This window comes from Hypanus sabinus, chromosome 24, assembly GCF_030144855.1.
Source record: "Hypanus sabinus isolate sHypSab1 chromosome 24, sHypSab1.hap1, whole genome shotgun sequence".
NCBI lineage: Eukaryota > Metazoa > Chordata > Chondrichthyes > Myliobatiformes > Dasyatidae > Hypanus > Hypanus sabinus.
In genome coordinates this window covers 4,244,759-4,262,743 of record NC_082729.1, presented here as the reverse complement: position 1 = coordinate 4,262,743, position 17,985 = coordinate 4,244,759, and the positions used below count along the sequence as shown (strand labels likewise).

The window sequence follows — 17,985 nt, the reverse complement described above, 5'->3', positions numbered from 1 at the left end:
TAAAGGAATTGCTCGAGGAATATAAAGAATGTAAAAGGAATCTTAAGAAAGAGATTAGAAAAGCTAAAAGAAGATACAAGGTTGGTTTGGCCAATAAGGTGAAAGTAAATCCGAAAGGTTTCTACAGTTATATTAAAAGCAAGAGGATAGTGAGGGATAAAATTGGTCCCTTAGAGAATCAGAGTGGTCAGCTATGTGTGGAGCCGAGGGAGATGGGAGAGATTTTGAACGATTTCTTCTCTTCGGTATTCACTAAGGAGAAGGATATTGAATTGTGTAAGGTGTGGGAAACAAGTAAGGAAGTTATGGAACCTATGACAATTAAAGAGGTGGAAGTACTGGCGCTTTTAAGAAATTGAAAAGTGGATAAATCTCCGGGTCCTGACAGGATATTCCCCAGGACCTTGAGGGAAGTTTGTGTAGAGATAGCAGGAGCTCTGACGGAGATCTTTCAGATGTCATTAGAAATGGGGATTGTGCCGGAGGATTGGCGTATTGCTCATGTGGTTCCATTGTTTAAAAAGGGTTCTAGAAGTAAGCCTAGCAATTATAGACTTGTCAGTTTGACATCAGTGGTGGGTAAATTAATGGAAGGTATTCTTAGAGATAGTATTAATAATTATCTGGCTAGACAGGATCTGATTAGGAGTAGCCAGCATGGATTTGTGCGTGGAAGGTCATGTTTGACAAACCTTATTGAATTTTTTGAAGAAGTTACGAGGAATGTTGACGAGGGTAAGGCAGTGGATGTAGTCTATATGGACTTCAGCAAAGCCTTTGACAAAGTTCCACATGGAAGGTTAGTTAAGAAGGTATTAATGCTGGAGTAATAAAATGGATTCAACAGTGGCTAGATGGGAGATGCCAGAGAGCAGTGGTGGATAATTGCTTATCGGAATGGAGGCCGGTGACTAGCAGGGTGCCTCAGGGATCTGTTTTGGGCCCAATGTTGTTTGTAATATACTTAAATGATGGGGTGGTAAATTGGATTAGTAAATATGCTGATGATACTAAGGTAGGAGGTGTTGTGGATAATGAGGTGGGTTTTCAAAGCTTGCAGGGAGATTTATGCCGGTTAGAAGAATGGGCTGAACGTTGGCAGATGGAGTTTAATGCTGAGAAGTGTGAGGTTCTACACTTTGGCAGGAATAATCCAAATAGAACATACAGGGTAAATGGTAGGGCATTGAGAAATGCAGTGGAACAGACAGATCTAGGAATAACAGTGCATAGTTCCCTGAAGGTGGAGTCTCATGTAGATAGGGTGGTGAAGAAGGCTTTTGGAATGCTGGCCTTTATAAATCAGAGCATTGAGTACAGAAGTTGGGATGTAATGTTAAAATTGTACAAGGCATTGGTAAGGCCAAATTTGGAATATTGTGTACAGTTCTGGTCACCGAATTATAGGAAAGATATCAATAAATTAGCGAGAGTGCAGAGACGATTTACTAGGATGTTACCTGGGTTTCAGCACTTAAGTTACAGAGAAAGGTTGAACAAGTTAGGTCTCTATTCATTGGAGCGTAGAAGGTTGAGGGGGGATTTGATCGAGGTATTTAAAATTTTGATAGGGATAGATAGAGTTAACGTGAATAGGCTGTTTCCATTGAGAGTAGGGGAGATTCAGACGAGAGGACATGATTTGAGAGTTAGGGGGCAAAAGTTTAAGGGAAACACAAGGGGGTATTTCTTTACTCAGAGAGTGATAGCTGTGTGGAATGAGCTTCCTGTAGAAGTAGTAGAGGCCAGTTCAGTTGTGTCATTTAAGGTAAAATTGAATAGGTATATGGACAGGAAAGGAGTGGAGGGTTATGGGCTGAGTGCAGGTAGGTGGGACTAGGTGAGATTAAGACTTCGGCATGGACTAGGAAGGCCGAGATGGCCTGTTTCCATGCTGTGATTGTTATATGGTTATGCAATGTCTAATAATAGAGAAAAAAACTATGAATATATATTAAATAGTTACATAAGTAGTGAAAAAATAGAAATAAAAATATAGTGAACTAGAGGTCATGGGTTCAATGTCCATTCAGAAATTGGATGGCAGAGGGAAATAAGCCATTCCTGAATCATTGAGTCTGTGTCTTCAGGCTCCTGTATCTCCTCCCTGATGGTAGAAACAAGAAGAGGGCAGGTTCTAGGTGATGGGGGTCCTTAATGCCTTAATGATGGATGCCCCTTTCTGAGGCACCACTCCTTGGTATCCAGAGGCTACTGTCGATGGAGCTGTCTGATTTTACTGCTCTCTACAGCTTACTTTGATTACAGCCACCCCCCCCCCCCCCGTACCAGACAGTGATGCAGACAGCTAGGATACTCTCCACAGTACACCTGTGGAAACTTGCGAGAGCTTTAGGTGACACGCCAAATCTCCTCACACTCCTAATTAAATATTGCCACTGTTGTGCCGTCTTTGTAGCTGCATCATTATTTTGGGTCCAGGGTAGATCCTCAGAGATATTGACACCCAAGAACGTGAAACTGCTCACTCTCTCCACTTCTGATCCCTCATGAGGACTGGTGCGTGTTCCGTGATCTCAATATCTGGTCACCTCATTATAGGAAGGATGAGGCGAGATTTGCCAGGAAGCTGCATAGATTAGAGAGCGTGTCTCATGAGGACGGGTTGAGTGAGCTGGGGCTTTTCTCCTTGGAACAAAGGAGGGCGAGAGGTGACCTGACGTAGAGGCATGGTACTGTAGTGCCAGTGGGTGGGTGTTGTTCCTCTGTTGTTAATCTTGCTGTTGCTGCTGCTGGGCGTCTACGTTGGTGCCGAAATGTGCAGTGACACTTAACGACTATAAAAGATCAGCTTTATTTGTCACACGTACATTGAATTGTGTTGTTTCCCTAAAAATCAAATCAAGTCAGTGAGGATTGTGCTGAGGGGGCAGTTCACATGTTTAATGTCATTTCCAGTACACAATGTGAAGGGGAACAAAATAATTGTGACTCTGTATCCCATGCAGCACAAAAAAAATGCAATAAGATAAAAAACCCAATAAATACATAGGATAGCTTATGTACATAGATTGGTTGTATGTTCATAAGATGCCACTAGACACAGGAGTGTCCATAAATAAGGTGACTCCGACAGGAAGTGATAAAGTAGTGGTGTTGGGGTGGGTTAGTGGGTGGAGGTGTTGATCAGCCTTACTACTTGGGAAAAGTAACTGATTTTAAGACTTGTGATCCTAATGTGGATGTTATGTAGCTTCCTCCCTGTGGGAGTGGGACGAGCAGTCCATGAGCAGGGTGGGTGGGATCCTGAATGGTGTTACTGGCCCTTTCCCGGCACCTTTTATGTATTCTATCCTTGGTGCACAATACATGTGACAATAAGTGAATTCAAATCTGAATAAATCCTTCTGAGATCCAAAAGAAAGTGTTCCACTCCTCTTGGGTAAAGATGAGTAATCATTCAGTCTAGGAGCCTGGGTGTTTTTTTTGTGTGTTACATGGCCAAAGCTTCTTCTCAATCACAGAAATTGGTTTCCCAGTCACAAACCTGAGAGATTCTGCAGATGCTGGAAATCCAGAGCAACTCACACAAAGTGCTGGAGGAGCTCAGCAGGCCAGGCAGCATCTATGGAAATGAATAAGCAGTCAATGTTCTGGGCCGAGACCCTTCTTCAATGTGCTGATGTTGGAGAGGGTTCAAAGGAGCTTCACAAAAATGAATCTGGGATTAGAAGGCTTCCCACGTGAGGAGTGTTTGATGGCTCTGGGTCTCTACTCACTGGGATGCAGTGGGGGGGGGGGGATCCAATTGAAACCTATCGAATGTTGAAAGGTTGATAGAATGGATGTAGAAAGGATATTTCCTGTGGTGGTGGAGTCTAAGACTAGAGGACACAGCCTCAGTATAGAGGGATATCTATTTCAAACAGGGATGAGGAAGTATTTCTTTAGCCAGATAGTGATGAATCTATGAAATTCATTACCACAGGCAGCTGTGGAGGTCAAATCGTTGGGTATATTTAAGGCAGAGTTTGATAGTTTCTTAATTAGTTGGTGCATGAAGGGTTACAGGGAGAAGGCAGGAGATTGGGACCTAGAGAGAAATAGATAAGCCATGATGAAATGGCGGAGCAAACCCGATGAACCAAATGACCTAATTCTGCTCTCATGGTCTTACAGTCTTCAGGACTGGAAAGGAAAGGAGAAGATGCCTCCAGAAAATGGAGGGGGGGGCGGGGAGTAAGGGAAGAGGGATAACTGGAAGGTGATAGGTGAAACCGTGTGGGTAGGGAAAGTGGAGATGGAATCTGATTGGAGAGGGCAGTGGACCAGAGGAAAATGGGAAGGATGAGGGGACCTAGGGTGAGGTAAGAGGCAGGTGAGAAGAGGTAAAAGGCCAGAGAGGGCAATAGAAGAAGAGGGGTGGGGAAGGAATTTTTTACCAGAAGGAAAACATCAATGTTCATGCCATCAGGTTGGAAACTACCCAGGTAGAACATAAGGTGTCATTCCTCTCCCGAGGGTGGCCTCATCATGGTGAAAGGGGTGGTCTTGGGCCGAAATGACAGAATGCAAATGGGAGTTTGGCTACGGGAAAGTTCGGCTTTCAGCAGACAGAGCAGAGGCTTATGGGATCTTGCTCTGCACAAGCCGGCTTCTGTGTTTTCCGTATTGGAGCAGTGACTACCCTGGAAACAGCCCTCACGGGATGTAGGCCCTCAGAGGGCATCCTGCAGAGGGTGTGAATGGTACTGCAGATACAGTACCCTCTGCCTCCAACACTGGGGCAGCACCTGAGCATAGCGGTTAGCACGACGCTGTAGGGTACTGGAGACCCAGGTTCAATACCTGCCGCCGCACATGCCCCCTCTCCGCAAACGTCCGTGACCCTTTGGGTTTCCTCTAGGTGCTCCAGCTTCCTCCCACAGTCCAAAGACATACCGGTTGGTAGGTTAATTGGTCATTGTAAATTGTCCTGTGATTAGGCTAGGGTTAAATCAGGGGTTGCAGGGCTGTGCAGCTGAAAGGGCTGGAAAGGCCTCTTCTCAATTAATAAATAAATAGATTGAATTCTTGGAAATGAATGTATCACCTGCCAAGTTGTACTGAACCTCGTCTAGAGCCACGTTCACTCATTCCGGTTCATCTATCCAACGCATAGAACTATTTATTTCTTCACGTTTTTTAACTTTGAATGGAATTCAAGTTGGACTAAAGTTAGGTGACACAATAGTATAGGCAGCATTAAGACCTCATAAAAGTGTCTCCAATTGCCATTCTCCGTAAAACCTTTCAGCTTAAAAATCTAAAATCAGGTCTGTTACCTGCTGTAACAAGCAAAGTCCCCACGGGGGCTAAATTTCTTCCTGCAAATTGCATACAACTTCAAATCCTTGCAGCCTGGATTCTCTTCATCCGGTCTTTCCCAACTTCTGGAACTGGATCAATCCTAAAATCTGGAAATCAGAATCAGAATCAGTGGTATTATCACCGGCATGTGTTGTGAAATTTGGTAACTTAGCAGCAGCAGTTCAATGCGTAATGCATAATATAGGCATCCGTTAGTCTCAAGAGACCATGGATTTGCACCTTGGAAAGTTTCCAGGACGCAGGCCTGGGCAGGGTTGTATGGGAGACCGGCAGTTGCCTATGCAGCAAGTCTCCCCTCTCCACGCCACCGATGTTGTCCAAGGGAAGGGCAAGGGCCGATACAGCTTGACACCGCAGAACAATGTGTGGTTAAGTGCCTTGCTCAAGGACACAACACACTGCCTTAGCTGAGGCTCGAACTAGCGACCTTCAGATCACTAGACCAACGCCTTAACTACTTGGTCACGTGCCAACACATAATATAGAAGAAGAAAAAAATATAAATAAATAAATAAATAACAGCACATATATATATATATATATATTGAATAGATTTAAAAATTGTGTAAAAAACTTAAGTAATATATATTTAAAAAGTGAGATGGTGTCCAAGGGTTCAATGTCCATTTAAGAATTGAATGGCAGAGGGGAAGAAGCTGTTCCTGAATCACTGAGTGTGTGCCTTCGGGCTCCTGTACCTCCTACCTGATGGTAACTGTGAGAAAAGGGCATGTCCTGGGTGCTGGAGGTCCTTAATAATGGATGCTACCTTTCTGAGGTGCCTCTCCTTGAAGATGTCTTGCGTACTTTGTAGGCCATTACCCAGGTCTACAAATGGACTCATCCTAACATTAGGACCAGATCCACCCTAACATCTGGAATTGGGCCCATTCTAACACCTGGAACTGAATCATTCCTAATACCTGGAAATGGATCCATCCTAACATCTGGGACAAGATCCATCTAAATATCAGTAAGTGGACACATCCTGACATCTGGGAGCAGTTAGTGCAAGCTGTATCATCTGCAGCTCAATATCAGGAAGACAAAGGAGATGGTGATGGACTTTAGGAAGACTAAGCCTGCGCTGCTCCCTAGTACTACTGATGGGGAGGAAATGGATGTGCTGAGGTAAGTACCTCAGGGTGCACCAGGCTTGAGTGGAGCACCAACAGAGGCTGTGTACTCAAACGGCCAGAGTCACCTCTACTTCCTGAGGAGACTGGTCCTTTGGAATTTGCAGGCCTCTCCTTCACATTCTACCAGTCTGTTGATGCCAGTACAATCTTCTATGCGGTGGTGTGCTGAGGCACTGGCATCAACGTGGGTGATGCCAACAGGCTCAATAAACTGATTAGAAAGGCTGGCTCTGCTATAGGGGTCAAACTGGACACACTGGAGGCTGTGGCAGAACAAAGGACCCCACGGAAAATCCTGGCAATTCTGGGCAATATTTCTCAGCCTCTGCATGCCACCTTGGCTGAACAAAGGAGCACTTTTAGTAATAGACTAAGACAATTACAAAGAGTCATTCTTACCCTCGGCCGTTAGGTTCAAGAATGAGTCAACCTATAGCCGGGGAGGTGATGTCCCCCTCATTAGACTGTTTAAAGTAACTTATTTTTTATTCTTTTGTATTTCTCTTCTAATATTTGTATATTTGTGTATCTGTGTACTTGTCATGTTACTGTGATGCTGGAATTTCCTTTGGGATCAGTAAAGTATCTGTCTATCTACCTATCTGGGACCAGATCCATCCTGATATCTGTAGATGGACCCATCCTAACATCTGAGACCCACATCCATCCTATTGTATGGGCAAAAAAAAAATCAAAGAAGAAGTGAAACAAAGAAATAACAAGTTAACAGAGGAAGTGGTTGAGGCAGGTACAATGCTGATATTTAAGGGACATCTGGATAAGTACAGGGATAGGAAATGTTTAATGGCACTTGGACCAAATGTGACAAATTGGACTAGCCTGGAGAGGCACCTTAGTCAGCATGGACAAGATGGGCTGAAGGGCCTGTTTCTGGGCTGTTTTACGCTATGATTTTAAGGAAATGGTGAAAGAAAGAACAAGAAACTGATGAGAGAAGAGGAAAGAAAGAAAAGGCGAAGGAAAACAGCAGACTTTGTAGATACAACGAGGGTAGGTCAATGCTGTAAACGTTTTGAGAGAAAGCTTTATGAACTGCCTCCCCCTGAGGGGATGGTAGTATTTTCTGAGCATATACTCCGTGGTCACTTTATTAGGTACCCCATATACCTGCACATAAACGCCGATGTCTAATCAGGCAAACATGTGGCGGGCAATCATGAAAGCACACGGACACAGTCAAGAGATTCAGTTGTTGTTCAGACCAAACATCAGAACTGGGAAGAAATGTGATCTAAGTGACTTTGTTCAGGTATGTTGGTGCCAGATGGGGTGGTTTGAGTACTACTGATCCCCTGGGATTTTCATGCACAACAGTCTCTAGAGTTTACAGAGAAAGGTACGAGAAACCAAAAAACATCCAGTGAGCAGCGGTTCTGTGGTGAGAGGTCAGAGGGGAATGGCCAGACTGCTTCAAGCTGACAGGAACTCAAGTAACAACACGTTACAACCATAGAGTGCAGAAGAGCTTCTCTGAACACACAACATGTCGAAACTTGAAGTGGTTACGCTTCAGTAGCACAACAGTATGAATATAAATTCAATGGCTACTTTATTAATACATGAGGTACCTTATAAAGTGGCCATTGAGAGTAGAACATAGAATATAGATGTTTACAGCATTACATTACAGCTCATTACAGAACATTACAGCTCAGTACAGCTGACTGTGTTGTGCCAGCTTTCTAACCTACTCTAAGATCAATCTAAGACTTCCCTCTACATAGCCCTCCACTTTTCTATCATCCATGTGCCTATCCAGCAATTTCTTAAATGACCCTAATGTATCTGCCTCTAACACCGACCCTGCAAAGTGTAACAAGCACCCACAACTCGCTGAGTAAAATCCCTACCTCTGACATCCCCTCTATGCTTTCTTCCGGTCACCATAAAAAGACGCCTTCTCATTTCCAATCTGAGGGCAAGTCTCTGGCTATCCTCTCAATCTTTGCCTCTTGTACGCCTCTATCAAGTTTCCTCTCATCCTCCTTCACTCCAAAGAGAAAAGCCCAAGCTCGCTCAGCCTTTCTTCATAAGACGTGCTCCCTAATTCAGGCAGCTTCCTGGTAAATCTCCTCTGCACCCTCTCTAAAGCTTCCACATCCTTCCGACAATGAGCCAAGCAGAACTGAACACAATACTCCGAGTGTGGTCTAACCAGGGTTTTACAAAGTCTAAAGAGCTTATGGAGTAGTTAGGAAGAAGAGGAGTTATCTCACAAAAGCTACAAGAATTGCCCCCCCCCCACCCTTTGAGGGAATGGTGGGATATTCTGACATTGAACAGTACAGCACAGTACAAGCTCTTTAGTGCTAACTTTTTAGCTTACTCTAAGATCAATCTAACCCTTCCCTCTTACATAGCTCTCACTTGCCTATTGTCCACATGTCTAAGAGTTTCTTAAATGCCACAAATATTTGTTCCACTCAACACAACTAGGTGAAATCTTCCTGCTCAAGCACAAGGCACTCCAGCCTCTACAGACTCCTTTGCAAATCCATATGTTGCATGCACCCCTCCCACATTCAGCCTGACCCTCCCCTGGAACAGTTTCACAGCTGGCTCACTGTCAACAATGCCACCAGGGATCCATAGATACTTTAATAAATCCCACAGTAGCTGTTAAACTTGAGTCAGGATGAAAAAATCCAACTCGTGTATAAAGTCGTGTTCTTGTGTCAAGTTTTCTATAAAAAGCTGCAAACGATTTTTTTTTAAATCAAGTTGTTAATCTTTATTGCCACAAGGGAAAGTTTAATCAGTCATTTAATTCAACTTAAAAAATATCCCTAGAAAAAATCTAGCATTACAATAATAAGGCTTCTAAAAATATGGTTGGTGTTTTTGCATGTAATGAGCTCAATGTTATGACCAACATTAGAACAGAGTTCAGTAATCTGACATAATTGAGAGCAGGTGGCATCTGGAAATGCTCGGAGTTATAATTGGCCACATCTGAGTGCCTATTCAGAGCTGACCAAACCATTTTACCATAACACAACTGTTTCTATGGACAGGGCTAACCGCAAAATTAATTCAAAAAGAACATTGCTGGGATCTTAATGAAATTTAACAACAACTTTTGCACGTAAAACAGATCGACTGTATTCCTTCAAATCAGAATTTGAAGAATGCTGGTTGAGATGTCACTTCTAGTTTGCAGTTCTCTCTGAAATTCTCCATGGACGGGTAAACTCGCTAATTGATGGGGTTAGATTTGTACTAATACATAGTAAGGATCTTGGTTTCAACTTACACACTTTAATTGGTTTAAAATGTTGGGTTGAGTTGTTCCCTGATCTTGGCAATTTACTTGCAAACGTTTCGTCACCACGCGAGGAGACATTGACAGCGCGCTGTTGGTTGTGGTGTGTCCTCCGAATGCTTGGCCTTTACAAACTTACCGATCAGCTGATTGGACATCGCTTCGGAAACTCAGTTGTGACATGGAGAGGAAATCTCATTGTTGATTGGCTGTGCGGCGAACTTCATGCGTTCCGGCCTAAAATTTTGCCTACATCGGCTCATAAATAGGATCAAGGTCTATTTACAGAATTATTCGCGGAAAACTAGGCCGAGTGTTCGCTTGCACCATGATTTTCACAGATGCACAGTCGAATGTGCCCCTCTCTATCTTCATGGGAGAGTTGGTCATGTCACTTTACAGCTAATTGACATTCATGTACCTTATGAACGTTTTTCTCCCAGTTTGGTTTAAAATGTGGTCAAGTACACGGGTTCTGACAGTATAAATGGGTATAGGTATTAATGCATGAGTAGAAATAACTGAAGATACTCTACAGAGTCTATCAGACTATATCATGGTCTCATCATCATCACCGTGTGCCGTGTTGCATGGTGGGTGATCGTGGTCTACAGAATTGTTTTGCCATTGCCTTCTTCTGGGCAGTGTCTTTACAAGATGGGTGACTCCCAGCCAATATCAATACTCAATCCCTTGCCTATTGAAGGTCAACACATCACATGCCTGCTTAAGCACCCTATCAACTTGCCCAGCAATTTCAACCATGAACTTCAAGATCCCTCTGCTTCTGCACACTGTTAAGAATACCTGACAGGATTACTGTATAATGAGAACTAAACCTCCAAATAAACCTTACTGGTTTACTTCCTTTTTAAAAATGTTTTACTGAGGTACAACGCAGAATAGGCCCTTCAAGCCATGCCACCTAGCAATCCCCCGATTTAATCCAAGCCTTATCACAGGACATCTTTGGACTGTGGGAGGAAACCAGAGCACCCGGAGGAAACCCACACGGTCACAGGGAGTACATATAAACTCCTTAGAGACAGCGGTGGAAATTGAACCCAGTTCGCCTGTACTGTAAAGCTTTGTATTAACCAATACGCTATCATTTCTGTTCTGGGCTAGTGTGGAGCTGACTGCATCCCTAACGCACACCCCTTCAGGCAAAAACAGAGTAAAGCTCCCTGACCATAAATTACGATTCAGAAACCTCAATGAAATTGCCACTAAATCTGTCACATCTCCTCAAATGCACAGAGCAAAATCAAACATCATTTATACTATTCACTATGGGGTGTATGGGGTGTCCAGGGAAGGGTAGTGCCTCTAGTGAAGGGGCTTGTTGTGTCCTTTCTGTGGCAGCTTTGAAAACCATTTTAGAGCTGGATATAGAGCCTCTACAAATGATAAGCAGGTAGCAGTGTGGAGATACATCTCTACCAAAGGAGGTGTAAGGCGTTCTTTCCTTCTACTAGCCTGGAGGTCACCCTTGGGCAAGGTGTAGACTTGTTTAGCCCCCCCCCCCAATTAGGGTCACATGAAGCTATGGGAGCAGGTGGTGGATGGTCGTACGAGCAGCCGGTGCACGTCACAAGTCCTGGTTATGCGACCACTGGCACCAGGCAGACAATCTCTGAAGAGTATTGATAATGGCTGGGGTCACCCGTCTTGTAAAGACACTGCCCAGAAGAACCCAATGGCAAAACAGTTCTGTAGAAAAATTTGCCGAGAACAATCATGGCCATGGAAAGACCATGATCATCCGCGTCACATAACATGCAAATGAATACTAGGGGGCATGCATTTAAAGTGAGAGGGAGGTGAGGAGACGGAATCTGATAGGAGAGGGTAGTGGACCATAGGAGAAAGGGAAGGAAGAGGGGACCCGGGGGAGGTGATGGGCAGGTGAGAAGTGCAAAGTCAAAATGGGGAATAGACCGGGTGGGGTGAAAGTTATTTACTGGAAGGAGAAATCGATATTCATACCATCAAGTTGGAGGGTGTTCTGACAGAATTTCATTGTGAAGGGAGAAGGAACTAGTTTAGTTAGGTGCTTAATTACTAGTTTAGTTAAGTTGACACAACATCATGGGCCAAGAGGTCTGTTCTATGTTCCTGTTGAAGATGACCCACCTCCCCTGTACATCTGGGTTCCAAGGTGATTTTACCCGGGGCTCCATTGTGGTTCCCATGTAGAGTGAGTCAAGTTCATATCACAAACTACCTCACCTACCTCCCTCAGTATCACCTCCCTGAATCAGAAGGCGCAGCAGCCTCCACTTCCTGAGGAGACTGAGGCAAGCGAGGCTCCCTCCCCACACCCCCATCATAACTGCATGTTACAGGAGCTCCATTGAGAGCACCCTGACAGTTGTATCTCCATCTGGTATGGGAGCAGCCGAGCACTGGACCAGAAGTCCCTACAAAGGACTGTGAGTGCTGAGTACACAGGCCCTTAGTATTATCAGGATCCCACCCGTCCTTCCAGCATCCATTTTGAGTTTCTACCATCAGGCAGGAGACTCCGATGCACAAAGACAGGAATGGTCAGGATGGGAAACAGTTTCTTCCCTCAGGCCGTTAGGCTTCTGAACTCCCTGCCACATCATATTCAAAGTGTCACTGGTTAATCAGTTCTGATCCTTACAATATTTAATTTATACACTTTAGTTTGTTTATTTATGTGTATGTCATCCTCACTTTCATAAGTTATTGTGAGTTACGTGTACTACTGTGCTTTACACCCTGGTCTGGAGAAACGTTGTCTCATTTGACAGTATACATGTTTATTGTTAAATGACAATAAACTTGACTTGATGTAGATGCTACCTGACCTGCAGAGTTCTTCAAGCAGTTTATGTGAGCTCCTCATTTTGCAGTTGTCTTAGATACTACAACAAGATGGTGGAGGATTTTCCTGTACTTAAGTTTCATGACAATGCTCTAATGAATCTCCATATCTTAAACTTAAGACTGATTTCAGTTAATTGAAAATGGGCCGCTTATTCAATTCAAGTTGAATTGCCTTTCAACCGTACATGAATGCCCATGAATACAGTCAAATGGGGCAGTGTTACTACAGGGTCAAGGTGCAAAACACAGTACCGACAGTCACGCACAGCACAAAGCACACATAGCTCATATAAGATAGAAAGATACAGCCACTCAGTAAAAGAGACCAAAATGAACCCATCCAAAGCTGCCAGAATCTGCAGATGACAACCACAGTACCACTGGCACTGCCTGTTTGTACTGATAGCTAAATCACCCCTTCAGGTGCAAATTATACCGTTGTCCATTCTGATAAAATCAGCTTAAACCTTTAAATCCAATTAGAAACCCTCTTCAAACCTACTTTATTCATTCACAACTAACAGCCTTTGTCTCTCCAATAAAACAACTAAAAATGAACAGCACTGAAAGCCAGTAAACAGAAATTTGAGTGGGGGATGGCAGGAGTCTTTATTTATACCACTGAAGCTTGGAAAATGCATAATTAATTGATTTCCATAAATCTCCCTGCCCTGATGATAAGACCAGGTAATTTGCACATCTTTATGCCGTGCTCATTTTAGTTGTTTGGCATTGACTAGAATGTCATATTTCATGCAAAATTTATTAGATTTAAAAATGCCCTGTGTGAAATTTGTGACAGGAGATTGATTTAATTTTTTGGCGTGCTGTGCATTGTAAAACATTATAGTTATTAATATTATATGGGTGGAAGCGAGTGAACAGATTAAACTGAGGATCCAGAGCTTTTAAATGAGGTATATTTTAAATTTTGAATTAGCAGTAAAATCTACATTAGTTAAATCAGTGTGAAGGGAAATACTAAATTCAAATCTATTGCCAGTTTTCAATTTTTTTAATTAATAGGATCTCACACAAGACACTAAACATTGAAGAAAACAGATAGTTTATAAATCAAAAAAAGGCTTACTAAAACCAATATTCTCTCCTTATTCATATCAGGGAGACTGGAGATTTTTAGTTCATCAATAACCTACTTTTTATCTTTAGATTCCTGGATGCCAAGTGTTTTTTTTTAAAACTGATTACGCTGGATTCCAGTGACGATGAGCTGACACGTTAGGTTAGAATCCAATGTCATTGTAGCTGCTCTGTTGCATCAGACGGCCCTTGGGTTCCTGTGGATGGAACGTGCGAACGTGTTGTCGAAACGTTCAAGAGGAAAATACCTGTCTACCTGCACCTTCTGGGAGGCAATATGCAAGCGTCCTCACCCATGTGTCCCATTATAGAACAGAGAACAGTACAGCACAGGAACAGACCATTCAGCCCACAATGTTGTGCTGAACCAAATGGCCAACTAAACTAATCCCCTCTGCCCACACAGTATCCATATCCTTCCATTTCCCTCACATTCATGTGCCTAGCTGAGTGTCTCCTCAAAGTCTGTAATGTATCTGCCTCCACCCCCACCCCAGACAGCGTATTCCAGGCACCCACCACCCCCTGTGTAAGCATCATGTCCTGCACATCTTCTCTGAAATGACCCTCTCTCACAATCACACATGAAATCAGACATTTCTACCCTGGGAAACAGATTCTTGCTGTCTACTCCATCCCTGCCTCTCATAAACCCCAATCAGCCTGCACCCCTCCAGAGAGAACAACCTGCTTGTACAGCTTCTCGTTTTAGCACATGCCTTCTCATCCAGACAGCATCCTAACAAACCTCTTCCACACCCTCTCCAAAGCCTTGACAAAGGAGATGTTGTGTATTTGAATTTGTGGAAGGCCTTTGACAAGATGCTGCTTAACAAGCTAAGAGCCCGTGGTATTACAGGAAAGATACTAGCATGGATAGAGCCTTCGCTGATTGGCAGGAGGCAATGAGTCGGAATAAAGGGAGATGTTTCTGATTGGCTACTGGTGACACAGGTGTCTATGTTGAGACTGATTCTTCTCAGATTCTATTTCAATGATTTGGATAACAAAATTGATGACTTTGTGACCAAATATTCAGATAATATGTAGATAGGTGGAAGGGCAGATAGATTTGAGGAAATAGAAAGGCTACAGAAGGGCTTAGACAGACTAGGAGAATGGACAAGGAAATGGCAGGTGGAATACAGCATCGGAAATTATATGGTCATGCACTGTGATCAACTCTGAGGGGGAGTCTGTCGGCAGCTTGTCACTGTGTTGCTTGTTGCGGCAGGAGAGTAGGACTCTGCCTCGTGCTGTCCCTCTCTTTCGGTGAATGACAATGATATCATAAGATAGTATTGTGGTTCTGCAATTACGAGTCGGACTGTTACGTTTATGGACTGTGAACTTTTTCCAGACTTAACCCTTACATACTGTTCGGGTCAGATTTGACCCGTTTTGACATTTGACAGCAGTAAAAACACCCTAAATGAAATTTTTTAAGCTGAAATTTGATGACTTTTCCTAAAGTGACCCAAAATTAAAAATTTTATACTTTTGTATAGGTGCTTCAAATTTTTGTACATACAGGCTGTTCCAGGTCAGATTTGACCCATATCTATTGAAATGGATTTTAGATCTCTGAAACATTAATTAAGGATTAATCACCCATTTATTAATGTCAGATAAGCTATTTATACATTCTAAATAGATCTGTGGTTCAAAGTTTGGTAGAGACACTTGTTATGAGGGGATTCTTGGGCCGGGTCAAAATCGACCCTGACCGTACTGTGAAGGTAAAGAATATATATAAGGGTTAAGGTTTTTATATTCTTGTGTTTTTTTATCGCCCACTCCTTTCCAGTTTTGTTGTGCGAGGGGAAGGTGTTTTGGGGGTTGATGTTCCGTTGGTTTTAAATATGGGGGGGGGGTCGATGTTCCTGTTCTGTGTTGTCCTGGGGGAGGGCGTTTGGAGGTTTTGAGGGTTGGATCAGAATGCTATTCTTTCTGTGTGGGGGGTAGTTGATGTTTCTCTCTGAACGACTTTCACATTCTTTCCTTGGTCCGTGGCTATCTGGAGAAGACAAATTTCAGAATTGAATAGGGATATATACTTTGATAATAAATGAATGCTTTGAACCTTTGAAATTAAAATGTAGACTATGTTCTAAATGGAGAGAAAATTCAAAAATCTGAGGTGCAAAGGGACTTGGGAACCTTGTGCAGGGTTCCCTAAAGCTTAATTTGCAAGTTGAGTCAGTGGTGAGGAAGGCAAATGCAATGTTAGAATTTCAAGAGGACTAGAACATAAAATCAAGAATGTAATGTTGAGGCTTTATAAAGCACTGGTGCCTCACTTGGAGTATTGTGAGCAGATTTGGGGTCCCCGATCTAAGAAAGGATGTGCTGACATTAGACAGGGTTCAAAGTAGGTTCACAAAAATGATTCTGGTATTGAAAGGCTTGTCATATGAGAAGCATTTATTGCTCTGGGCCTCTGCTCACTGGAATTCAGAAGAAAGAGGGATAACCTCATTGAAACCTATCAAATGTTGAAAGGCCTCAATATGGTGGATGTGAAGAGAATGTTTCCCATGATGGGGGAGTCTGACCAGAGGACACAGCCTCAAAATAGAGAGGCATTCTGTTAGAATGGAGATGAAGAGAAATTTCTTTAGCCAGAGGGTGGTGAATCTGTGGAATTCATTGCCACAGGTGGCTGAGGAAGCCAAGTCATTGGATATATTTAAGGCAGAGGTTCATAGATTTTTAATTAATCAGAGCATGAAGGGATACGGGGAGAAAGCAGGAGATTGAGGCTGAGAGGGAAATGGATCAGCCATGATGAAATGGCAAAGCAGACTCAATGGACCAAATGGCCTAATTCTGCTCCTATATCTTTTGGTCTTATGCACAACCTTCTTACAATGGGGCAACCAAAACTGTATGCAATGCTCCAAATGTAGCCTTCTAGAGTTTTATAAATCTGCAACATAACTTCCTGACTTTGGAATTCAATCCCTCGACAAATAAAGGCAAACAATCCTTTGCTTTCTTAACAAACACATTAACCTGTTGTAGCTACTTCCATATTAAGTTGAACTTCCCTTTTCTAAAATTATCACCTAATAATTTTGTGAATCCTATCTCTCACGAAGTCCTAAAATAATTCTCTTCTCTGAGAAAGGGGTGCCTACTTTAACTTAATCCTCAAGTTAAGATCTTTCCTGATATCTCCCAAGGTGACAAATCATTTATAGCATATCTACAAATAGAAGTTTTGACTTCCAGTTCCACTCTAGAGATATGAGTACAGATATATCAGCTGTCGTGCTGGACAGTGGATTCCCCCTCCCACCCACCCTGGACACTCCCTCATCACCTCTCTCCTATCGGGCAGAAGATACAGAAGCCTGAAAGCACGTCCCACCAGGCCCAAGAGGACATGGCTTTAAGGTAAGGGGAGGGAAGTTCAAGGGGGATATTAGAGGAATGTTTTTCACTCAGAGAGTGGTTGGTGCATGGAATGCACTGCCTGAGTCAGATACACTAGTGAAGTTTAAGAGACTACTAGACAGGTATATGGAGGAATTTAAGGTAGGGGGTTATATGGGAGGCAGGGTTTGAGAGTCGGCACAACATTGTGGGCCGAAGGGCCTGAAATGTGCTGTACTATTCTATGTTGTAAAGATCTGATCTGCATGAACAGCATCCAAGGCAAAGTTTTCACTGTAAATTGGTACATGTGATAATGATAACCCAGTTCCAGTGCTGATAACAGTTCCATATCAGGGCACACCTACATACACAAAGGAAGAAGCTTTCGAATGAGCTGGTGGGCTGAGGCTCCATCTGCACTCACGGGCAGACACAGAACAGAATGGAATAGAATTGCTCAAGACAACAAGATCATGGTGCTAGTCCAGTCAGTGCAAAACAGATATTTACAATGCATGTGGTACAGCTTAATTAAAAAGAAAATCCCATATTTACATGCAACAAGTGACTTTGATAGTCCATACCACTTAAAGCCGGGGTGTAGCATTATTCAGCTGCACAGCAGCCCTCGGGAAGAATCTGTTTTCCAGTCTTACTGTCCTGGCCAAGATGTTTCTGCATCTCCTATCAGGTGGCAGGAGATTGAACTGACAGTGTCCGGGGTGGGATGGGTCTTCAATAATGTTACAAACATGCTGTAGGCATCGAGAGTTGTAGATTGTCTCTAGTTCGGGAGCTGAGTCCCGATGATGTGCTGAGCCATCCTAATCACCCATTGCAGTGTTTTGTGATCTGTCTTGCTGCAGCTAGAGCCCCACACTGGCATACTATGTC

The 17,985-nt window shown here is 43.2% G+C and overlaps 1 long non-coding RNA gene across 2 annotated transcripts in view; it reads right to left on the bottom strand.

Annotated features, from left to right (window-relative positions):
- LOC132380417 (uncharacterized) overlaps positions 1 to 17,985 on the bottom strand; it is a 122,518-nt gene that overhangs the window by 58,689 nt on the left and 45,844 nt on the right. For both annotated transcript variants that reach the window (XR_009507757.1, XR_009507756.1), the window contains exon 2: positions 5,286 to 5,417. This is a non-coding gene — a long non-coding RNA (uncharacterized LOC132380417). The remainder of the gene's footprint in view (positions 1 to 5,285; positions 5,418 to 17,985) is intronic.